Source organism: Macaca mulatta, chromosome 8 (genome assembly GCF_049350105.2).
Source record: "Macaca mulatta isolate MMU2019108-1 chromosome 8, T2T-MMU8v2.0, whole genome shotgun sequence".
NCBI lineage: Eukaryota > Metazoa > Chordata > Mammalia > Primates > Cercopithecidae > Macaca > Macaca mulatta.
In genome coordinates this window covers 85,751,830-85,776,296 of record NC_133413.1, presented here as the reverse complement: position 1 = coordinate 85,776,296, position 24,467 = coordinate 85,751,830, and the positions used below count along the sequence as shown (strand labels likewise).

The following is a 24,467-nucleotide window of genomic DNA, read 5'->3' as shown; positions in this document are numbered from 1 at the left end:
TATTCCAGTCACACTGTAACTGGAAACGATGTTCCAAGCTCATGAGTCTATCTCCCATCCAAATGACAGTTTGTCTAAGATCATTAATTTGATTTGCCAATTTTTGATCGATACCAGATTGTGAATTCCACAACCTTGTGGAATTCTTTTGCCAATTGTCAACAAAGCTTACTGTCTGAACACAAGAGTGCAATGCAACTCCTGCCACAGTGGCTGTAGCTGTGACTGCAATTTATCCCATAATCACTGCAATTAAAGTAAAAATGAATCTTTTGGATCTATTTAAAACGCCTTTTAATACTTCAGTCAAAATATGGATGGATGGTGAGGCCTCCCATGGTCGGTCCATGGACACAGGGATCCACACGCCTTCTCTTGCTCTCACCAGCAGAATACGGTGCTGCCAATCAAAAGTCGAATCAATGCAAGTAAACAATCCGCAATTTTCACAAGTTATAGTTTGGGAGTCTGGTTTAATAACTATATTTCCTATGACTAACATATAAGGGGGCTTTACACAACTTTGTAAAGGAACTGTTAGACTGGAATTTAGGTTGATAGAGTAAAATGGCTTATAATCTCTTGTTTCTATAGTTTGATTTCCAGACCAAATTCTAAGGCGGTATGAAGCCACAGTAAGCCTCCATAATTCTGGATGTTCAGGACCAAAAACAGGACTTATCATTTTTGGTCTTGGAGTAGAGATTCCCTTTTCTCCCCATATCCAAGGGTAGAAAGACTGTAATTTTTTGTGCTTCTGTTTGTCTAAATTTTCCGTTAAGTCACTATCAACAGTTGGACTCACTAGTGCACTGGGACAGAATTGAGTTTGTCCTGTGCAATTGTGGTAGAATTGACCTCTAGGTGCCCAATCTATAACAGTTCTGAATGTATTGTTTTGTAATATCACTGCACTATCGGCCACACATTCTTCCCAAACTAAATCTTTTGATTCTCTGGAAATCTCCTTGGGGCAAGGTTTCCCTTTTGGCCTAAATTTTAATGATCTTTGATAAGAAAAGTCTTGTAAATAGTTTACCTGTGGTTTGAGTGACATTCCGCTTACCATGTGATAAGTAAATCTACTGGTGGGACTGACAGTAGGTACTTCTACCAACCAATTTTGGATTGCAGGCATTAAACATCCTGGTGCTCTCCCTAGGCAAATAGGAGGATAACGATACCCAATGGAAATATTTATCATCATTCCTTCTTCCTCCGGTTTGGCAGGGCAACGATCATCTGTGGTACCAGGTACCCACACACTATTATTAACATATACTTCAATAGGATTATCCATCCATGTAACTGCCTGAATTAAGGGCGGGAAAGGAACATAGGCCCAGTAGGTATAATTAGCTGCAGCTGCTCCTGCAGGCATGGGGAGACTTACCACCATTGATACCATCATTAAAGCTGCAAGCAGCATTTTTTCTGGGGTTTGTGTCACCTTTGTGCTAGCTAGGCTTTTTCCAGCTAACAGTGTCAGTTTCTTTAACTGTGCCCAGGTCGGCAGCTCCGCCTTCTTGGTGCGTGGTGACTTCATCTGTTCTGATATCACCTCTTGGTTCATCATGCGAGTCAATGGTGCTCGATTGCGGTGTTTCCATCTCCGTGGAGGCGCTTTTCTTTGCATCTCCGATGGGTTCACTGTAGAACTTCAAATGTCTAGTGGGTATCCAAACAGGAAGCTGATTTTCTCCTGGTGAAACACAAGCAAAACCTCTTCCCCAGGTTATCACCTTCCCTATTTCCCATGTCTTATTTTTGTTGTCTTTCCACCAAATCAGTTTTCCTTCATGTGGACTGTTCTTTTTACCAGTAAGATGTTGTTCTGCAGAAGTAGTAGTCTGATTTCTATAAATGTTTAACAAATTTAAAGTATAGAGTGCTAGATTAAGCTGCATCTGAGGAGTGGTACACTCCTTACTGTCTCACCCTTTTGTTTGTTTAACTAACTGAGTTTTGAGTGTTCTATTAGTTCTTTCAACTATGGCCTGTCCTTGGGAATTATAAGGAATTCCTGTTGTATGTGTAATATTCCACTGATTTAAGAATTTTTGGAAAGCTTTACTATAATAACCTGGTCCATTGCCAGTTTGAATTTTTTCTGGAACTCCCATTACAGCAAAACAAGATAAGAAATGTTTTTTTAACATGGGAAGTACTTTTTCCTGTCTGATCAGTGCTTCCGAACCCTCCTGTTCTTTTTATCTCACTATTTCCAACTTTAATATAAGGTAGGAGTAATAATTGAGCAATCCTGTCTCCTGGACTGGCACTCCAAGGAATTGAGGAACTAATAACCAATTGAATTTCGCCTTTATAGTCTGAATCAACCACACCAGTATGAATTTGAACTCCTTTTAGATGTAAACTTGATCTTCCTAAAATTAGTCCTACAGTCCCCTCAGGCAATGGGCCATATACCCCTGTGGGGATTTTTCTTGGAGGCTCCCCTGGAAGCAGAGAGACTGTTTGTATAGTGCATAAATCTATTGCTGCACTGCCGCTTGTGGTAGGGGATAACTGCTGTATTGTGATAACTGGCTTATTCCCTGAGACACTTGTGACAGTAGGGGTTGTTGTTCCTGAAAACCCTGAGGAACAAAGGGCTGAATTTGGAACGCGCCAGTTTGTTGCGGGGCCTGAGGCTGGCCCCTCCTCTCGTTTCCCGACAGTGGTTGCCCATTTTTATCAAATTTAGAACGACATTGATTACCCCAATGTTTTCCCTTTTTACATCTTGGACATAGGCCAGATGGCTCTTTATCTGTTGCTGTAGTAGTTTGAGCAGTTACATTTTGTTTATTTGAGACTAGGCAATTCTTTTTTAGATGACCAATTTGACCACAATTATAACATCTTCCCCCAAATGTTCTAACCTGTCCTCCTAAAGCAACTCCTGTGATTGCTTGAGCCATAAGTATAGCTTTATGCGTAGCTCCTCCAATTCCATCGCAGGCTTTAATGTACTCTGAGATTACATCTGATCCTGCGGGAACCCTTCCTTTTAATGGCTTAATGCCTGATTGACAATCAGGATTGGCGTTTTCATATGCCATCAACTCCACTACGACCCTACGGGCATTTTCATCGGTAATTGACTTTTGAGCAGCATCTTGAAGTCTTGCTACAAAATCAGGGTAAGGCTCTTTAGAGCCTTGTCTTATTGTATTAAAGGAGGGGCAGGTGGTTCCTGGGTCTTGGATTTTCTCCCAGGCCCTAAGGCAGATAGCCCTGATTTGCTCAATGGCCTCATTTGGCATTATTACTTGTTGGTCAACAGTGCTCCAATTTTGACCTATTCCTAATAGTTGATCTGCATCTATGTTAATTGGAGGATTGCCAGTCCTATTTTTTCGGACCTGTACTTGTGCCCCATCAATCCACCAAGTCTTAAATTGTAAAAATTGGGAGGGTGAGAGTGAGGATTTTGCCAGAATCTCCCAATCATAAGGAATGAGTCTATGTCCATGAGCAATGGAATCTAATAATGTTCTCATGTAAGGAGAGTTGGGTCCATACTGTTTTACTCCTTCTTTCATTTCTTTTAGCATTTTTATAGAAAAGGACTTATATCTGGCTTCAGCTACGGGAAGCTCTCCCTCTTGGGCCCCTTCTCCAGGTGGTCTTGATTCTAATATTACTGGGAATTGCCATGCCTCAATATCTCCTTGTTTTCTTGCCTCATCAATAATTTTATGTAACGCACTACCCTGTGTACTAGGCAGTGCTGTAGGATTAAGTCTCATGGTGGGCGGCTGAGGATATGGCGCCCTGCCCTGTGGCGCTGGAAATGTTGCTGGCTGTCCATACAGATTTTCTGGGGGCTGCCAATACTGCAGTTCGGCTGGCGGCCAGTATTGATAGGCTACTGGCGGCTGGGTCTTATCTTCTACCGGTTGATATTGTGGACACTGCATTTGGATTGGCATTGCCATGACAGAGACTCTATCTTTTCGTATTTGATCTTCTTTTGGAGTTAGTACTTGTTTAACCTGCATTTGAGGTTGTAAAGTTACAGGCATCTGAGCTGCTGGAAGAGCAGTTGGCCATCGTGGTTTAGACTCTGATGGCTCTACTAATTCTGGATCTTTTTCCTCTAATTTTAACGTTTCAGGATATATTACCTCCTGTAATTGATTATCGTCAACATTTTGCATTGACCGAGCCATTACTGGCTCTGATACACATTTACAGTGTGAACTTTCCTTTCCTTTCTGGGATTCTATCCCTGCCTCTTTTTCACAATCTACTGCACAGCTTTTAGGGACATCAGAAATTGAAACGCTATCTTCTTCTGTTTGAAATGGTTCTAAAGCTACTTTAATAATGACCCAATCATTCCATACTGTAAGTGGGATGATTTTACCTTCCCTACTTGCTTGTTTTAATTCTTTGCCAATTTTTTCCCAGTCTTTTAGATCTAAAGTTCCCTGTTCCGGAAACCATGGACAAAAGTGTTCTATTGTTTGAAATAGCGTAATTAGATTTTTGGTAGAGACTTTAACTCCCCCTCTCTTTAAGAGAATTTTAATAAAGCTGCGATAAGAGGCATATTTACTTTTAGTTTGCCCCATTGTTACCCTAGGTTCTTCCGAGCGCACAAGCTTATCGCAAGGCTGACTGTAGACGTACTCGGGAGTCTCTCGTCGACTTGTCCTCAATGACCACGCTCCAGCGTACCTTCACCTTACAGAAAAGCTTCCACGTTGGGCACCAGATGAAGGGGTGGCCTGCCCCTCCACACCTGTGGGTGTTTCTCGTTAGGTGGAACGAGAGACTTGAGAAAAGAAATGAGACACAGAGACAAAGTATAGAGAAAGAAAAGCAGGGGCCCAGGGGACCGGTGCTCAGCTTACAGAGGACCCACGCCGGCACCGGTCTCTGAGTTCCCTTAGTATTTATTGATAATTATCTTTACCATCTTAAAGATAAGGGAGTGGCAGGACAATAGGATCATCGTAGGGAGGAAATCGGCAGTAACACATATGAACAAAAACCTCTGTGACGTGAATAAGTTTAAAGGAAATTACTGTGCCTTGAGATGCATATGCAAACATCTCCATAAACCTTTTAGCATTACTTCAGCCTATCACATGGGGAGAAACCTTGGACAATACCTAGCTTTCCTAGGCAGAGGTCCCTGTGACCTTTGGCCGTGTACGTGTCCCTGGGTAGTTGAAATTAAGAGAATGGTGATGACTTTTAACCAGCAAGCTGCCTTCAGGCACTTATTTAACAAAGACACATCCTGCACAGCCCAAAATCCATTAAACCTTGAGTCACCGCAGCACATGTCTCTTGCAAGGACAAGGTTGGGGGTAGGGTCACAGATTAACAGCATCTCAAACACAGAACAAAATGGAGTCTCTTATGTCTACTTCTTTCTATATAGACACAGTAACAGGCTGATCTCTCTTTCTTTTCCCCACACATAGCTGTACAAAAATATTTTTTCTTTATATCTTTATTCTATAAGCTTTTTAATTTTTTTTACTATTTTTACTTATTCATTTAATTTTTACTTTTATATTTTTTTCTTCAAAACTAAGACAAAAGCACACACATAAGTCTAGGCCTACACAGGTCGGGATCATCAATATCACTCTCTTCTCTCCCAACCTCTCATCCTAAGCGAAGGTCCTCAGAGACAGTACATCCATGGAGCTGTCATCTCCTACGATAACAATGCCTTCTTCTGGAATACCTCCTGAACAACCTCCCTGAGGCTGTTTTACAGTTAACTTTTTTTTTAATAAGTAGATGGAATACTCTCAAAAATAACAATAAAATGTATTGTGTAGTAAATAATAAACCAGTAATATAGTCATTTATGATCATTATCAAGTATTATGTATTGTATATAATTGTATGTGCTGCACATTTATACAACTGGCATCACGGTAGGTTTGTTTACACCAGTATCACCACAAACCATGAGTAATGTTTTGTGCTATGATGTTACAATGGCTACATCATTGGGCAACAAGACTTTTCCAGTTCCATTATAATCTTATGGTATCATCATCGTATATGAGGTCCATCACTAACTGAAACATTGTTATGTGGCACAAACTATATAAACAACTTTTAAGTCATAGGAATACAGTGACATCAATCAATGGAAAGCAATCTGCAGAAAAAATATTTTTATTAATTTATTGAGACAGAATCTCACTCTGCTGCCCAGACAGGAGTCCAGTGGCACAGTCATAGCTCACTGCAGCCTTGAACTCCTGGGCTAAAGTGATCCTCCTTCCTCAGCCTCCCAAGCATCTGAAACTACAGGTGAGAGTCATCACACCAAGCTTATTTTTAGATTTTTTATTTTGGTAGATACTGAGTGTCATATATTTCCCAGGCTGGTCTCCAACTGTTGACTTAAGTGATCTCCCACCTTAGCATCCTTTGAGATTATAGGCATGAACCACCACACCCAGCATAAATTAAAAAAAGAAGCATTTATTTTTCATTTAAAGGTATGAATAATATGAAGATAAAAGATATGTGAAAATTACATTTAACTCTAGCTGTGAAAAAGGAAATAATACAAGTTTAGAGAAAATGTATGATTTTACAAAGTTCAAATTTTAGTGAAATCTGATAATGGCCAAGTATTTTATGACTTTGCAAAGTTTAACTGGATGAGAATAAAAATAAACTTTCATTTGAAAATTCAAAATTTTACATAATGGAACTTACTTTTGCTAAACTTCATTTATGACATTGAATACAGGTTTTGTAAACATGAAGAGTCTAATAGTATTTTGACAGTCTCTGGAAACTGAGGAGATAATAGGTCATTTGAATCACAGAAAGGATTATTCTTGATTTTTACTTATTTTCCCCAATATTATATGGGTTTTTTTAAGGGGGTCGGGAGTGGGACTTCGTTATATTGTGCAAGCTGGTCTTGAACCCCTGGGCTAACGTGATCCAACCTCTAAGCCTCCAGAGTAGCTAGGATTACAGCTACATGCTGCCGCACCCAGCTCTGTATGAGGTTTCCTAAAGAATAATTTTTGCATAAAGAATCTTAGGTTATATGCCATATAGGCTAAACTTTGAGTAGACATACTAAATATTTCTATATTTGGTGATAAGAATGATTTTTCAGCCACCAGATACTTGGATACTTGTCACTTGGATATCAACAAGGACCTTTGTAAGAAATAAATATCACACATATATCAGAGAAGATTTTGTCAAAGTGACTGTTTTTAAGGTATACATGGCCTTTATGGAAAACATAAGGACTAATGTAGTTGGTACTTCAGAGGCTAAATGAACTGGGAGCCGTTATTATCTCACTTAAAGACTAGGATAGGGATGATTATGTGCACTGGGAGAGAGAGAGCTGTCTGACTTTGCTATGACCTTCAGCTGAGGACCATCCCATTCTGCAGTGATTCTTCAGGGAGACAGAGGGGATAAAGAGCTTAACTTTACTCACATTCCTTCCTCTAATGTTTCATGGTTTCCCCGTTGATTGACCCAAACTAGGAGTCAGAGTCTGTTAGTTCATTCCCTATAGATTGTTTCCCAGGAAACACAGCAGATAAAGCAAAGAAGAGCATGGATCTTGAGGAGCAAATGAAAAATAGCATACTGGCTTGGGGTTTAAAAAAAAAAGGTATCTATTAGGCAACCTAATTATGCTTTTGTTGGGCTTAACATGTTAGATTTTACACTGCTGTTTCAAAGACTAAATTTACTTTTTCTTTATCTCATAGTTAGCTAACAGTTTCTTATAAGATTTGATATTTTTTCAATCTAAAACTAAAGTTTAAAAAATAAACAATTATTTATATTTTTTTTCTTCACTAGCTGAGCAGCATTAAGGGAAAGAAAACAATAAGGAAAATGACACTAATGTATACAAATGTAATGATTTTACATTGGCTCAGGTTTTAAGACCCTTTTACAGAGATTTTATAGAGGGTGAAAATCTTAACAGTTTTAAAATTATTCTGTGAAAACTGTGAAAATTAGTACAGCAGAACACACACACTGAGGGTCTCATGGGCCGCTTGAATTATGAATCTTGTTCTCACAGATCTCCTAACATTTGGCTTACATAGTCATCATCTGTCATGCTAATTAAAGTTTTTACTATAATATATAAATTCAGAGTGAACAAACCAAGTTTGAAATGAATATAGAAATGGAAATATTTCTAAACCCTAGTACATATTTAGGATTTATTTTATTTCTTTTATAACTTTTTTTGGTCCTCTTTCAAAATGAGAATCTCTCTCTGATATAGTACTAGCTTCAGGACTTTGTATTTCAGTTTGTACTCATCAGCAGCAATTTCAATACATTATCTCAGGTTCCTATGAATCTTAGTGGTGTGGAATTGCCTTAGCAATTAGGTGCATGTATACTCTACTTTTCAGACCCTATTGCTAGTGGTCTTAGGGCCAGGAGAAATGATCTTACATGTAGAGTCTTATTGCAGACATAAAGAATGTTTTCTTCTGAGTTATCAGAGAAAGAAGAGAATAATGATGCAAGGTACCCATTAACAATAGCTACTTAAATCTAGTTCAACCTCGTGTATGTAATATAAGGTAAATCCATTAATCTCCTTGTAGAGTCTTTATCTGTGACTTTTTCCTAATTGGCCTGAGAGTTTATAACTCTGAAGTGATATCTCCTACATTGTTTTCATATTATCACCAGTCAGTCTTGATAGCTTAATCATGTTGACTTTATTTCCAAATGATTCCATCTAAAACTTTTTAGTCTTATCTAGAAAAGGCAAATGTCACCTGCTGTGTTATTTACTACACAATAATATATGAAATATATGCTCTAAATAGTTTTGTAGGCCATAAATGAAAATAAGATGCCCAGGTCAGGTCTAGTAGCTCATGCCTGTAATCCTGGAACTTTGGGAGGCCAAATAGGGTGGATCTCTTGAGGTTAAGAGTTTGAGACCAGCTTGGCCAACATGGTAAAACCCTGTCTCTACCAAAGATACAAAAATCAGCCAGGCAGGTGGCACGCCCCTGTAGTCCCAGCTACTTGGGAGGGTGAGGCAAGAGAATAGCTTGAACCTGGGAAGCGAGGTTGTAGTGAGCCGAGATTGTACCACTGCACTCCAGCCTGGGTGACAGAATGAGATGTTGTCTTAAAATAAAATAAAATAAAATAAAATAAAATAAAATAAAATGCCCATCAAGATTGAATGAAGTAATACATATGCAGCACTATATGGGAAATTGCACTCAATGAACTTTTGGACCATGTGTTCTACACTATCTGTCAAGAAACATTCTCTCCCATAAGGCCAGGAAGTAGAAATTATAAGAGGATATTTTCACTGACATTGCTCAGGGTTGGAAAGCATATACTCTTGCTTCACATAGTCTCTGACTAGATGTCATATTATCATTGCAGTCTCGAGGAGTTACCCAGTGCTGAATCTCAACATGGCTTATTCACAAGTATTCAAAGATGAGAAAATAAAAAATACCACCCATTCCTCTTAATACATAGTCTTAATATGTAGTCATATTAAACTACATTAAACTATTAAAATTTCATGTATTAATAATATTTAAAGATTAAGTCCAGATATATTGTTTCCTAAAATGAAGTAATAGATTAAAATAGAACATAACTAAATATCTCCCCTCTCTTTATTGATTCTTGTCTAACAAACAACTGTAAGAGGGGACTCCACGTAAATATCTACTAATGTTATAGTTTTACTTGTTTTGTCTTACAGTGAGAATTTCCGGTACTAGTTGTCATTCATTTACTATTGGTCTGAAAACCTACAGGGAGTGATTTTATTGTTTATGTGACACTACTTAATAGAAAGCACAGCCCTAAAAGCATGAAATTAACTATAAGGAAGAAGTCTTACGATTTCAAGTAAGCAGACGGTATTCTTTGTCTTCCTTTGCTTGCACAACAAAAAGAAAACAAGACCATAAGCAGCTCACCTCTCCACCCTTGCTGAGACTAACAGCCAGATGTATTTCAGAAGAGACTTAATCAAGCCAGAATTCTCTTACCCACTCAAGCCATAAAAATATAAAATTGGAATCAACGCAAATGTCCATCAGTGACAGACTGGATTAAGAAAATGTGGCACATATACACCATGGAATACTATGCAGCCATAAAGAAGGATGAGTTTGTGTCCTTTGTAGGGACATGGATGCAGCTGGAAACCATCATTCTTAGCAAACTATCACAAGAACAGAAAACCAAACACCGCATGTTCTCACTCATAGGTGGGAACTAAACAATGAGATCACTTGGACTCGGGAAGGGGAACATCACACACTGGGGCCTATCATGGGGAGGGGGGAGGGGGGAGGGATTGCATTGGGAGTTATACCTGATGTAAATGAGGAGTTGATGGGTGCTGACGAGTTGATGGCTGCAGCACACCAACATGGCACAAGTATACATATGTAACAAACCTGCACGTTATGCACATGTACCCTAGAATTCAAAGTATAATAATAAAAAAAATAATAATAAAAAAATAAAATTATGAGAATAAAAATGTTCAGTATTATTCTGAAGTATTCATAAGTTAATAAAGAGTGACCATTTGAGATTTCTTAGAGTATCTGTTTAGAGTTTTTCTTATTCTGTAAATGAATAAATGACTATTTGCCAATTCAGTTCATAAAAGCTTCAAACTATGTCACTGCTAATGTTGATAAGAAAACATTTTAGATTCTTCTTTTCAAGTTGTCGGCTAAGAAAACTAGAGAATATGAGATGCCGCCATTATACAAGAATATTAAAGAAATGTATAAATATAAAACAGCTAATTTTCTGAGAAACATAAAAAAGGGTTGGCTTTTCAGATTGATATCTGTCATTCACCATAATATTTACCAGGAAACACTACATTCATGAATATTCCACTAATGTGCCTATATAGGAATTCAATTTTTTTCTTTACTGTCTTTACTTTCATCTTTTTATACATTATCATTTAATTTAATTTAATTTTTATTGGTGAGAGCAAGATATTTTTGTATACTGAAACAATTGTTCTGAATTTATAAAGCTACTTTTTTATTTTATATGTTGCTTTTCATAATTTTACTTCTTAAGCTGTCAGTACTAAAATTGAATTGATGAAATCAACACGAAAGACTCCATGTACTGTTTCTTTATTTTGATAACTAGGATTGTCAGACACTCAGATGTACACCATTTTTTTGGCCTTAAATTTAAATTCTGCTTCTTCACGCAGTGAAGTCATACCATTATCTGAAAGGGGTAACAAATGGTATATCCACTTTCAGTTATATCCATCCTGGGATTGTTCTAATTCAGGAGCAAAAGTAAAAGACTGTGTAAGTGAAGGATGGCCCTTGTTATTTTCCTGCTTTCCTTTTAATGTAGTGCCCTTTTTAAAAAATGAGTAGGTTAATAATGTTCATTTTAGCTAATCCTAATTTGTCTATTCTAAAAGTAATGGTAATTTCCTACAAGCAATTTTTCCCTAATTCCTACAGCCAACTCAGAGAATACATCAGCAACAACATAAACAAAAAAGAGGAAGCAGCAGCAAAGACAAAAATAAAAAGAATAAAAAGATAATGTAATGAGAGTATCTGGGTCAATGACTAGAACCCTAAATTACGGGGACACACTGTGATTGAGCAAAATAGTCAACTTCATGACTAAAATGAAAATCATTAGAGTGCCTTTTAATGTAATGAAATGTGGTTTATTTTTCCTGAGTATTACTATCATAGGCAGACAATTCTTTTCAGGATTTGCTATCATAATATTTGGTATTCTTCTTTTTATTTGGCAGCCTTAGTGTTTTTCCTAAACTGCATGTGGTTTTCACTATCTTGGGTGGATTATTTTTAAAGCCTTACTAAAAATCTTGTCATCTGCTTGCCAATGAAAAAAATTAATTAAGAAAGCTACTAAATTACTTGAAATGCTTTATAAGCTCAGTATGCTGAATACAAAGGCTATTTGTAATGATCAAATTACTTAAAAATTAGATTAAGAATCATATAATATAGAGATATGATTACATAGTCATACAGAAATACACATATGAATAAGATCTAAAACATATAGGTGAATATCTTAAGGAGCATATATTGTTTACTTGACAAGTTAACCCATATGGTAATATCAGAAAAACATTGAACTCGCACTGGTAACGTGCTGAGTTTATTAGGCCAGGAAGAAAAGCATCGATAACATTAATGAACGCTATTATAGTATTAATACAAGTCACTAGTATTTTAAGGTTTCTCCTTCCTGAGAACATAAAAAGTTGTTTTTTTCTAGGTTTACTTTCTAATAGTGAATGCACTTTGAAAAACAAATAACTAAAGCCCCTTTACTCTGTTTAAATTGTGGGAGTTTGTTATTCAAAAGTAAAAATATTTATTTTTCAGTCTCTGACTGTCAATCATCAAAATTTATGCAGTTTTCAAAACATTGAAAAACAAACACAGGTTCTTAGTTGTATTAAGTTTGGCATATACTGTATAAATACTCTGTGACCCACTAAAGTGTTTACAGAGTAGTGGAAAGCTTAAAGGGCATAATAGTATTAGCTTTGAATTCAAAACAAAAATTCATAACAGGCCCAGTGAGTTCATGAAATGGGCTATGTTTCCCAGGAATATATTTTCAAGATAATTAGATGTCAATTAGCAATTACTTCACTAAGTAGAAATGCATTTTTCTATCAGTGTTAGTGGAAGAGATTTAAACATTCAAACTTTGGTGGGAGTAGCTAGAAGGTCCCTCTCTGTGTATTTCCTCGTCAGTGTGCAAGTATCGTAAGTATCTAGTAAATTATACAATTTAAAGCCCCTCACCTACCTTTTGTAACTGCTTTAAAAAGTGAACAGATGTCATATTACTTCAAATATATATATTTTATGAAGACTGCCATTTTCCTACAGTTGGCACATTGGTGTTCCTGGTTCTGCTCATATAATGATAATTAAGTTCGAAGATGCTCCCTGCCATGGCATGGCCCACCATTTCTGTCATGTAAAGGACTGAGCAAATAGAATCAGATGGACTTGGTGTGTATTTTTACTGGGCGCACAATCCAGAATTTAGTCTGCATGAAACTCCAGTTAAGTCATTTGTAAATGGGATATAATTGGTTATTGAGAACATAAAGTGATTTATCAAAGTACTTTTATCATTATGGAAACCTAGAAAGTCCTCAATGAAGTCATCTCTTTTGCTTCTTGAAATCGTTTTTCTGCCATCCGCCTATGCTCTATTAGCGATTATTAACCACATCCTCATCAATGCTGCCCCTATTGCGGTATTTTGTTATACTTGAGGACATATCTCAGTCTTCGGAGCTTCTACATCTATGACAGAAAGTATAAAGTGGTTGAATTTTACACAAACTTTAAAAGATGAGGATAAGTTAAAAATGTTAAAATTATAAGGTAACATCAAAGATTAAAGTTAGAAGAAATTCTAAAATTAGATCTTAAAATTTTTAAACGAAAAGACTAAAAAATGTTAAAGTCAATGTGAAAATGCATAATTACAGCAAGGTTAAGGTATAATGATAAAATCAACAAGGCAAAAATTTGTTAAGCTTGTGACTGTGAAGACAACTAAAAGAGGTAAGATAAGAAATAAAATTGTAGTTTTAAAAAGTAGTAACTTCTGAAGAGCTTTAGAAATAAAATAGACAATAGATAAATCTAAAGAATGAATATTAAAACAAGGAAATAAACAATTATAAATATAAAAAGGAATTCAATTTTTGAAACACTAAAAATCAATAAAAATAAGAGAAATAGGTCAAGTAGCTAAAGAAATAATAATACAAAGACATTAGAAAGTTAAAGAGGTATATGATAAAAATACAATATTTAATTCAAGTCAAAGAGCTAAAAAAGAGAATATGAATATGTAATTTTAAGATGATGTGATTTAAAAGTTAAAACCAGAAAGCCTAAATTATGAGAAAGATAAAATATTCAAAGGAAAAAACAACTGTGTGTGTGTGCATATACATAAGCATATGTATATTTGCATACATTATCTTTTGGACTATATAGCTGACCAACACACCAAACAATTGGGAGTGGGATGAAGTAAAAAGTCCGAGGTAAGTTTGCTCTGTGCTTCAAGCTATGATCTCAAGTTACAATGGCTGTCAAGGGGAAGGACAACTTTAAGCAACTACCCTACTTTGCCTCATGATTTCTCTGTCTTTGACAAGAAAAAATACTCAGAAAAACAAGGAAATGGCTATTCTGAATGTAGACCCATGTATGGAGATTGTGTTTGTGGGTAGACACTGTAAGGGTAGAGAAAATGTGGGGTGGTAAATGGGGGTGGAAGGTGTTCTTTGTACATGTGAGGAATGAAAAGATCTGAAGAATATGAATGTGAGAAGAAATCAAGGAAGAGAGAGAAGTGCGAATGAAAAATGACACCATGCTCTGTGGACTGTATTTCATATAATATCTTTCTTAAATGAAAATCAATGTTGGAATTTTTTAAGTTTTATGATATATATGTAAAATTTGTTTTGGTTGGGGGTGAAAACTCCGTTGGACAGTAGTTCCTAAAATGTGATGCCAATCTGCAAACTTTTGGTTATAGTTTCAATGGCGTTTCATTTTGCCACACAGATAAAATGCTTGAATAACGTTCCTGAAGCTACTACAGAAGCCTGGTGGGTTAGGGTATGTGTTGTCCATCTACACTCCCTTATACTTAACACAATGTCTTTGTTGTGGTAAGGGCTCAATAAAATTATCTGAAACTGGTACTGGAAAAAATGTTTTCTGGATCCTAAGACTTCTTTACACAAACATTTCAAAAAGTAATCCATCCATTGATTATGATTATCAAGTAATATTTCAGATTTTTCACTTTCTAGGAATAGTCATTAGTTTTAAAGTTGCTGATAGATACATGATAAAAAACAATATAGGAAATTTAGTATTGCATAATTATTTAAATTATGTGCAAACATTTCTGAATCAATATTTGTTCCTTTGAATAAAACGATAGTCTTTTTGAGCTTATTTTGCACAACAGTGAAATGAAAAAAGTGTAAATATTAAAATATAAATATAAGACAACTTAGAAGAAAAAACGTGTGTTACTATATTCAAGGACACACCAGAAATGAGAACTATTTTCTTATATTTTCCAACTTGTAATGTGTTTTACTGTGAAAAAAAGTAAAACATGCAAAGTTTGACATTTCTTCCAAGATAATTTGTCTTTTATCTAATCTGTGCTTTTTTATGTAGCTGAATTAGTAACAGGAATCCAATACTTTGGGTCTATTCTTTTGTTTGTGTGTAATTCTTTTGATCTTATTCAAATGAGTACTGAGACTTGGTCATTATACAGCCCCTTTTGGCCAAGGGCTTCTTTATCCCCTTCTATTTAGGTTTTTATATTTTTATCACCTTCCCTACTCCTTTCTTTAAAAAAAAGAGACTATTTTTTTAAAGCAGTTTTAGTTTACAGCAAAATTAAGAGGAAGATACAGAAGTTTCTCATAAACCTCCTGCCCTTGCATATACACAGCTCCCCCGTTATCAACATCTTCCACCAGAGAGGCACGTTTCTCACAATTGGTGGACCTACAATGACACATCCTAATCACCCAAAGTCCATAGCGTACATTAGGGTTCACTCTTGGCGTCGTACATCCAACACCATGTAAAATTACAATTCAACATTAGTTTGAGGTGGGACGAAAGAGCCAAACTACATCAATCCATTATAGTATCATGAAGTATAGTCTCACTGCTCTAAAAATGTTCTGTGCTTTGCCTATTCATCCTTCCAACACCTGGACTCTTGGCAATCACTGATCCTTTTACTGACTTCATAGTTTTATCTATTTCAGAATGTCATCGTGGAATCATACAGTATGTAGTCTTTTCAAACTGGCTACTTTCACTTAATAATATGCACGTAAGCTTCTTCCATGTCCTTTCAAGAGTTATTAGATCACTTATTTTTAATGCTCATTTATATTTCATTGGATGTACCAGTTTATTCATCCATTCACATACTGAAGAACATCTTGACGGGTTTCAAGTTTTCACAATTATAAATAAAACTACTATAAACATCCAGGTGCAACCTTTTGTGTGAACATAAGTTTCCATCTCTTTTGGGTAAATATCAAATGTTCAATATCAGGATTGAATGGTAAGAATTTTTAATTTTGTGAGAATTGCAAAACTGTTTGTTGAAGTGATTGTATGATTGTACATTTTCAGCGGCAATGACTGCAAGTTTTTGTTGCTCCATATCCTGGTCAACATTTGGCATTTGGCATCAGCATTCCAGATTTGGGTCATTCGAATAGGTGTATAATGGGATTATGTTGTTTGAATTTGCATTTCTCTGATGACATATGATGTGGACATCTTATGTTTATTTGCCATCTGTATATCTTCTTTAATATAAGGTCTATTTTGTTTGCCATTTGTATATCTTCTTATGATGTCAGGTGTCTGTTAAGGTATTTTACCCATTTTTAAATCAGGTTGCTTGTTTTCTTATTCTTGAACTTAATAGTCTTTATATAATTTGGATAATAGTCTTGTATCAGATAAATCTGTTCCAAATATTTTCTCCAAAACTGCTGCTTGTCTTTTCATTCTCTTGACATTGTCTTAGAGAAGAAATTTTTAATTTTTTTTTGTTTTAATTGAGACAGAGTCTCTCTGTTGCCCAGGCTGGAGTGCAGTGGAGCAATCTCGGCTTGCTACAACCTCCACCTCCTGGGTTCAAGCAATTCTCCTGCCTCAGCCTCCCAAGTAGCTGGAATTACAGGTATGTGTCACGATGGTCAGCTAATTTTTGTATTTTTAGTAAAGATGAGGTTTTGCTGTGTTGGCCAGGCTGGTCTCGAACTCCTGACCTCAAGTGATCCACCTGCCTCAGCCTCCCAAAGTGCTGGGATTACAGGAATGAGCCATCACACCCTGCCTGAAATGTTTAACAATTATTTCTGTCATAGATCATGGCTTTGATGTTCTGATATCTAAAAAGTTATCATTATACTGAAGGTAATTAAGGTTTTCTCCTCTGTTATCTTCTAGTGGTTTTATAGCTAAGAACATCTTATAAAGGATGAGTAACATTTTTAATTTCATGCTATTTTGTGATACTCTTTGTGACTCCCAACTTAAAAATCTTCATGATAGTATTGGTTATTAAAAATAAAAAATGAAATTTATGACACATTTGGGGTGAGGTGGGACAGAAAGTCATAGGGCATGAAATATAAAATCAACACTAATCATTCAGAAGAGGCAGAACGTAAGTATCAGATCATGAAAACACTTATCAGTTCCATGAGAATCTTGGGACATAACCACAAACAGAAAAAGGGAACTAGATTTCTCAGTTTGTGGGATGGAACTTATAGTCAGTTATTTTAAAAGCTGAATGGTGATGGCCAATTCAGAAGATTTAGAAATATATGAGCTTCTGACCCTTGGATTATATTATAAACTATTATACCTACTTTTAAGTATCTCTTAAAATATATATTTTACTCCATTTCTCTTCCTACCACCAATAACTGAATGGTCTCCTAATTTTTCTTGCCCTTCATACTTTTTCTCTCTTCCAATCCATTTTCAAATCCCATAACACATTTTACTACTATAACACTAACCAGTGTGAACTCTTTGAAAATAATATTATCTGGAGATTTTCAGTCTTTAAATAAGAAAGAATGACATCCATGTGGGTTATGATATATTTAGATTTACCTCCACCATATTATTAAGGTTTTATATTTATTATGCTTACTATTTGTTTTCTTTTTCTTTACTAACAACTGCTAGATTCGTAAAATTATCTTAACTGTCTTTCTTCAACTTTCTACATCTATTATTTTAGGGGTAGCCCTTACATTTCTAGCATGCATGCCCAATTTTTTTGGCCATCCTAATCAAGTCTAGAGTTAACCCGTTTCTCTATCTATTTCATCAGAACTGTCAAAGAGTAAGTTTCTGTTGTTGGAAACCACACAGTTTGTGGCACTTTACTACCACGTTTCTAGGAAACTGATATTCATCATTTTCCTAATTGCCTCAGGGAATTCTTGTTTGGTAGTTTCTCCTTATTCTCAGGGGATATGTTCCAAGACTCCCAGCAGATGCCTGAAACCACAGATGATACCAAAATACATATACAGCATGTTTTTTCAATCTGAAAACTAGGAGGGGTAGTAAGTGACTAGCGGGTGGGTAATGTATACAGCATGGAGACCACTGGATAAAGAGATGTTTCACATCCTGGATGGGACAGAAAACATGGGCACAAGATTTCATCATGCTGCTTAGCACATCTAGCAATTTAAAACTTATGAATTGCTTATTTCTGGAATTTTCCATTTAGTATTTTCACATTGTGGTTGATTGCAGGTAACTGAAACTGTGGAAAGCAAAACAAGGATAAAGGGGGACTAGTGCTGTTTTCTCTGTTTGAAAAGTGTGCACTAGAATTTTTCACTTAGTTAACTCCGTCTTTGAAGTTTTATTTCAACTAAATGTTACTTTATCTCTGCCCTCCTTCACTAAATAGAGTTCTGTTATATACTTTCATTGAGCCTTGCAGTTTTCTTTATAAAGCATTTCCCACAGATGTGACTAAGCATTAATATCATTATTGTTTATTATATATGCCGTCCAATAGAATGTAAGCTCCCTAAGGACACAGATACATGTTCACCTCTATCCCCTTACCACCTATGCTCATATCTAGTCCATGGAAAATTTTAAGTCAATATATTTTGAATGATTTAATTAATATACATCATAACAAGACTGAATTTCAGAGTACTGACATTCCTAATTTAAAGAATATATCTACTTAGGAATAACAAGTAGAGATCTTTTTCATTTTAAAAAATCCTCAAATGCTGAACATATGTGTTTACTCATTAGCGCATCAAATTAATGAATCAAAGATTTTTTTTTACAATTTTTAAAAGAAGTTTAGTTAAGCATTTCCATCAATGTGAGCCATGTACCACAATCAGTAGTCCTAATTTAAACAATATTTGGCATTTCTACTCAAATCTGTTTTTCTTCATTGACAGAAATATCATTTTCTTTTAACTTTTACTTACTGAATATTTCTTCTTAAACATTTGCCCAAGCCATTCTTTGTAGATATAAACATAGAATGAAGAAGTTATTCAGTGGTAGTGAGAGAAGGCAGTGTGAAGATGTGAAGAAAATAATCATGCATAGTTATCAAAGTGTCCCTCAATTCCAGGGAAATGGCCTAAAGATGATCGCTCACAGCCAGGAAAAGCAGAGAACATTGTAAACAGAAAGCATGTGATTATGAATGAGCTTAGCAATGATTACATGGAATGGGGTTGGGGAGATAATCACAGCAATCAATGTGAAGCAGAGTATTCACAAATATATCGAACTTGATCAGATGGAAAAAAATTATCTGCAGGTTAACAAACAGAACTTTTTGAAAAAAGTTGTTCTGACACTGTTGCAAACTTGCTTTCATACTGAGGAGCATTTATTAATTTTTGGTGATTCTTTTTTTTATGAAGCAGACCGATTTCAGTAATGCTATCCAAGCATGGTCTTTTCTTGGTACTAAGAATATAGTATTGAGCCTCAAACTCCAATTCTTCCCTGTGAGAATACATAGATAATTAGGCTTTGTAAACTAGATGTTGTTAGGTAGGAATAAAAAGTATATCTTTGAAATGTAAAATCAGTAAGCCACAATTACTTTTTCGTAACTATAAACATGAGGAATTTCTCCTTAAATTTGAAACACTTTTGTTTGATAGTCAACAGCAAAATCCGTCCACTAAAAAAATGTGTATCTACATTAAAGCATGTCTTTGAGATCTCCATCAGCTCAATTAAGCATACCTTCCTTCCAGTGCCACGCTAGATCTTGTAAGCACTGATATAAAATGTTACATGTGGAACTCTTTTTCAAATGAGGTGTTCTATATAAACATATATCACTATTACTTACAATCTTAATCAAGATTTTATAGGATTTTAACTAAATCAACTTTCCTCACATGTTTTAATTATTTTATATTGGACTGTTAATCTATAACTGGAGAAAAAAATTAATGCTTCTAGGGCTTTTAATTTCATGCACTGAAAAATTTATATCTTTATTTTATGATTGCCTTTTTAGAATTATGGTGATTAGGGTAATTGAGTTTCTGAAAAGGGCATTAAGAATACCTACTCTGGGCCAGGCATGATTGGTCATGCCTGTAATCTTAGCACTTCGGGAGGCCGAGGCGGGCGGATCACCTCAGGTCAGGAGTTCCAGACCAGCCTGGCCAACATGACAAAACCCCGTCTCTACTAAAAATACAAAAATTAGCCAGATGCAGTGGTGTGCGCCTGTAATCCCAGCTACTTGGGAGGCTGAGGTGGGAGAATCACTTGAAACCGGGAGGTGGAGGCTGCAGTGAGCCAAGATTGGACCACTACACTCCAGCCTAGGTAAAAGAGCCAGACTCTGTTTAAAAAAAAAAAAAAAAAAAAAAAAAAAGGACCCACTCTGAGTTAAAGGCATGCACTTTAGTTAATGTGAACTTAATACATACTGTATCAATAAGATATTAAGATATTCTCTGTAACAAAATATCACAAACTCACAGAAAGAAAGTATTTTTTTAAAATAAATCTTAGCTACTCTATCTCTGACTGAAAATTAGCTGGACCACTTTCCTGATGTTAGCTAAGCTTGCTCACGAGTCTCTTTCAGTTGAGGATCAGCTCCTGAGGCTGAAATAATACTCAAGCTGCAGGTTTTCACATCAGCCATGTAGTCCTACTCCAGTCATATCTCATCTCCTTAGACAGGAGGGCTAGCTGCATGCTCTTTCGATGATGGCAAAAGTACCAGGGAACAAGTTCATTCATGCCATGCTTTTGTTGCCTTTAGTCATGTCGCATGCCCTCACATTCATTGGCTAAAGTAAATCAAAAGACCAATTCTAAAGGGAGAGAAAAGTGTATCTCAGTTATCGTTGAGGAACTTGCAAAATGATGTAATAAAGGGAATGAATACAGAGTGTGATGAAGAACTAAAGCAATAATTTAATCTGCCACAGGCATCTTTTTAATTTTATTGATAATTTGACTCTAAATTACCCTTCAGGTTACTGAAATGGTTGAGTGCTATGTATGTTGGGTTATATCAAACCGGGATATATATTCTTAATTCTTACTATTTTTCTGAATGATATCATTATTGGAGATATGGGTCCTGGACATGCAAAATGAGATAATCTAATATTAGAAAAAGTAATAATTATTAAAATATTAGGTATGTAAGAGTAATTTCTAGTGTTCCTGAATATATGGGTGTATTGAAAACTAAGGTTTGGCTTTATACAGAAAAGCAAATTAACATATCCTCACTGCCCTAGGAAAACTACACTTCTTATAACTCAAAGGTTGAAAGATTTATTTCCCTGCAGACCAAGGTTTCAGCAGATCAATTAAGGAAGCATGTTCTTTTCTTCTGCTGCCATGTGCAGGAAGAAAAATGTGTTGATTATGCCATTTCAGGGTACTGTATACACAAAGTCAACTTTATGGGTCGGTCTAACCTACAGTGCAGGCCTCAGAAATTGGAAGCCAGAAAATAATCAGTCTCTGTCCACTTGGCAGCATGAACTATCATGAAGGCCAGTGGTTGGCAGACAGGATCTGGAGCTTGGAGTGACTCTCACTTCACAGCTTCTGATCACAGGAATAGGAATGAAGCTCCCTCTGTAAAGTTTGAGAGAATAAGATTGCTACATAACATGTGCCCTAAAATTTAAAAAAGGCTTACAGCAATGTAATTTTTCTCCTCCAGGTGAAGAAATGAGTGCCATTAAAATATTTAGGTTTTACAGTACTGTAGAGGAAGGAAAATGCCATTAATATCATCAAGTCAGCCATAATGGGTTCCCTTTCATCACAGGACTAATTTTCCTTCTGGCTTCTTCCCCTACACAATGATTTTTCTGTGTGGAGCCTCTGTTAGGTTAATGGCAAACATCTTGCATAGTAAAGCAATAAATCAGCCCCTTATTAAGCTGGGCTCCTTTAATTTTGAGATTTTAGAATAGTCTGAAAAAGTGTATCATTCTCTAAATAGTGTCTCTGTAACCAAAGGGCTTATTATTTCTAAAATACATGGTTAAATAAAAATAATAGCCCCTTTCCAGTGTGATGTGATAATCGCGCAGAGTATATCATTGTGCCTTAGAGCTGAAAGTGACCTTGGAAACCTCACCTACAACTTTACATTAGGGCATGGGTCTCATCTAAAATATCCCTGAAAGAATGTGGTCTACTTTCTGATGAAGCACTTTCTGTGGAAAAGACTCTTTCCAAGAGAAAAATGCAGCAGGAAGCCTAATGACGACTTTCAAATTCCCCACTGCTTATTTCTTCAGGTTTATAATATAAACTGTTTTTTTAAAAAAGAAAGAAAAACTAGAAATTGATACAAAATTTAAATCTTTCGATAAGAGATTAAAATATTTTTATTTTAATTTAATTTCACTGTGTATTTTTATCTTCTCTTCTGGAGTGTGATTTTGAAGAAAAGAGGGAAGATGTGAGAAGTGATTAGTCAGCCACATTCATGGTGTTGAAAAAAGAATTTGCTTTTCTGGAACACAGCCTGTGATAGCAGAACAACGCCTGGCAAGAAACAGGTTATGTTTGGCTGGAGAGTCATTGGCACTATCAAGAAATATTAAACTGTAGATTTGAGAGAGGAGGAGAAAGACCCAAGCAAAATTGAAAACCAGGTAGGACCCAGACAGCAGCAAAGCAATGGAAGCATGGTATTTTGGTCAATATAGAGTTAATACACAATTTTGCCCCTCTTCTTCTGGTCATGGAACTCATATTACCAGTCTTCACATTTCATTTAAATTCAGGAATCAGGAAGAATTTTCAGAGTTTGCAGATGGATATATTTGCTGTTTCCTTTCTAAACATAAGTTGTAAGAACTTTTCAACTGGGTTCCAAATTTAATATGTCACAAACGTAAAAAAGAAAGTGATTTCCTGGACTTTTCTTCATTAGAAGTTAATAGATTGTCAATTGGCACAGGGAAAAGATAATCAACAGATGCCAACCCCAAGTTAACAGAAATGCTAAAATTATAAGACAAAGACTTCAAAACAGCTATTTTTATTGTGCCTCATGAGGTAAATGCAAACGTGCTCATTATGAATGAAAACATAGACAATCTCAGCAAAGACATGTAAACTATAAAAATAAGCAAATATACATTTTAGAATTAAAACACAATATCTAAAAGTAAATTCACCTGATATTGTCAATAGAAAAAAGGTAATGCAGAGAAAAATGTATGAAAACACAGCAATTTGAAGAACAGACAAGAGATCAATAAAATAAATAAGTATATCCTTGGAGACCTGTGGACGTGTTTTGAAAAGTGAATTATGTAAGTAATCGAAGTCCCAGAAAAAAAGAAAAAAGAGGATGAGTGGCAAAAAATTTTTTGAAAAAATGTCTGAAAACTCAAGAACTATAATGAAAGACACACATTTACAAACTCAAGAAGTTTAGTAAACCAAAACCAATAAAATCAAAGGGAACTGTGCCAAATGACATCATTTTCAACCTGCTGAAGATCGAGAGAGAGCAGTCAGAGAAAAAAGACACACAATACACAGAGAGGAATAACACATTACACACTAGCACACTTCTCATCAGAGATCGCTAAGCCCAGAAGACAGTGGAATAGGATCTTTAAAGTGCTGAAATAAAATAAATGTTGATTCAAAAATTCTATAGCTAATGAAAGTGTTCTTCTTTAAAAATTGATTGAAGGCCTGCGTTTTGACCCATTTCTGAGCTCTGTGTTTGGTTCCGATGATCTGTTGATGTATCCTTGTACCACTATCATAGAGCTGATCGCAGCAGCTTTATAGTAAGTCATGGAATTAGGCAATATAAGTTCCCTGGATTTGTTCTTTTGTTTCCCTGAGTCATAAAACTGCCATTTTTTGTGTGTGATTTTCCTTCATGTGCTGCAACGTGGAAAGTTCTTCTAGTCAGAAGTTTGGGGAAAATTATAGGGCTTGCTTTGGTTGCTTCCTTCTATCAGAGATGTTCTTGTGCTGGTTTGTTGTTTGTTTAGGTTTGTTTGTTTGCTTTTTGGTACTTTGTCTAAGAAGAGTTTTGTTCTGTATTTTTTCAAGTTTGTACATATTTATAGCTAATTCCAGCATCAATTACCTCATCGTAGCCAGAAATGGAGTTTGCATGCTCTCACATTGCAGTATTTACCATATTTAACATATTCACTATCATCTTATGACCTATACAATTTTGGTGCTCACTTTTCATTTATGTTTGTAATATACATGCAGAGTAATCATCTCCCCAAATTTTTCATATTTAGTTACCTTAGATTGTTCTGAAGTCAA

The 24,467-nt window shown here is 35.7% G+C and overlaps 1 long non-coding RNA gene across 1 annotated transcript in view; it reads left to right on the top strand.

Annotated features, from left to right (window-relative positions):
- Window positions 1–23,834, top strand: part of LOC144330541 (uncharacterized) — a 70,577-nt gene extending 46,743 nt beyond the window's left edge. Inside the window, exon 3 of the long non-coding RNA XR_013396837.1 lies at window positions 22,591–23,834. This is a non-coding gene — a long non-coding RNA (uncharacterized LOC144330541). The remainder of the gene's footprint in view (window positions 1–22,590) is intronic.
- Window positions 23,835–24,467: the final 633 nt, after the last annotated feature.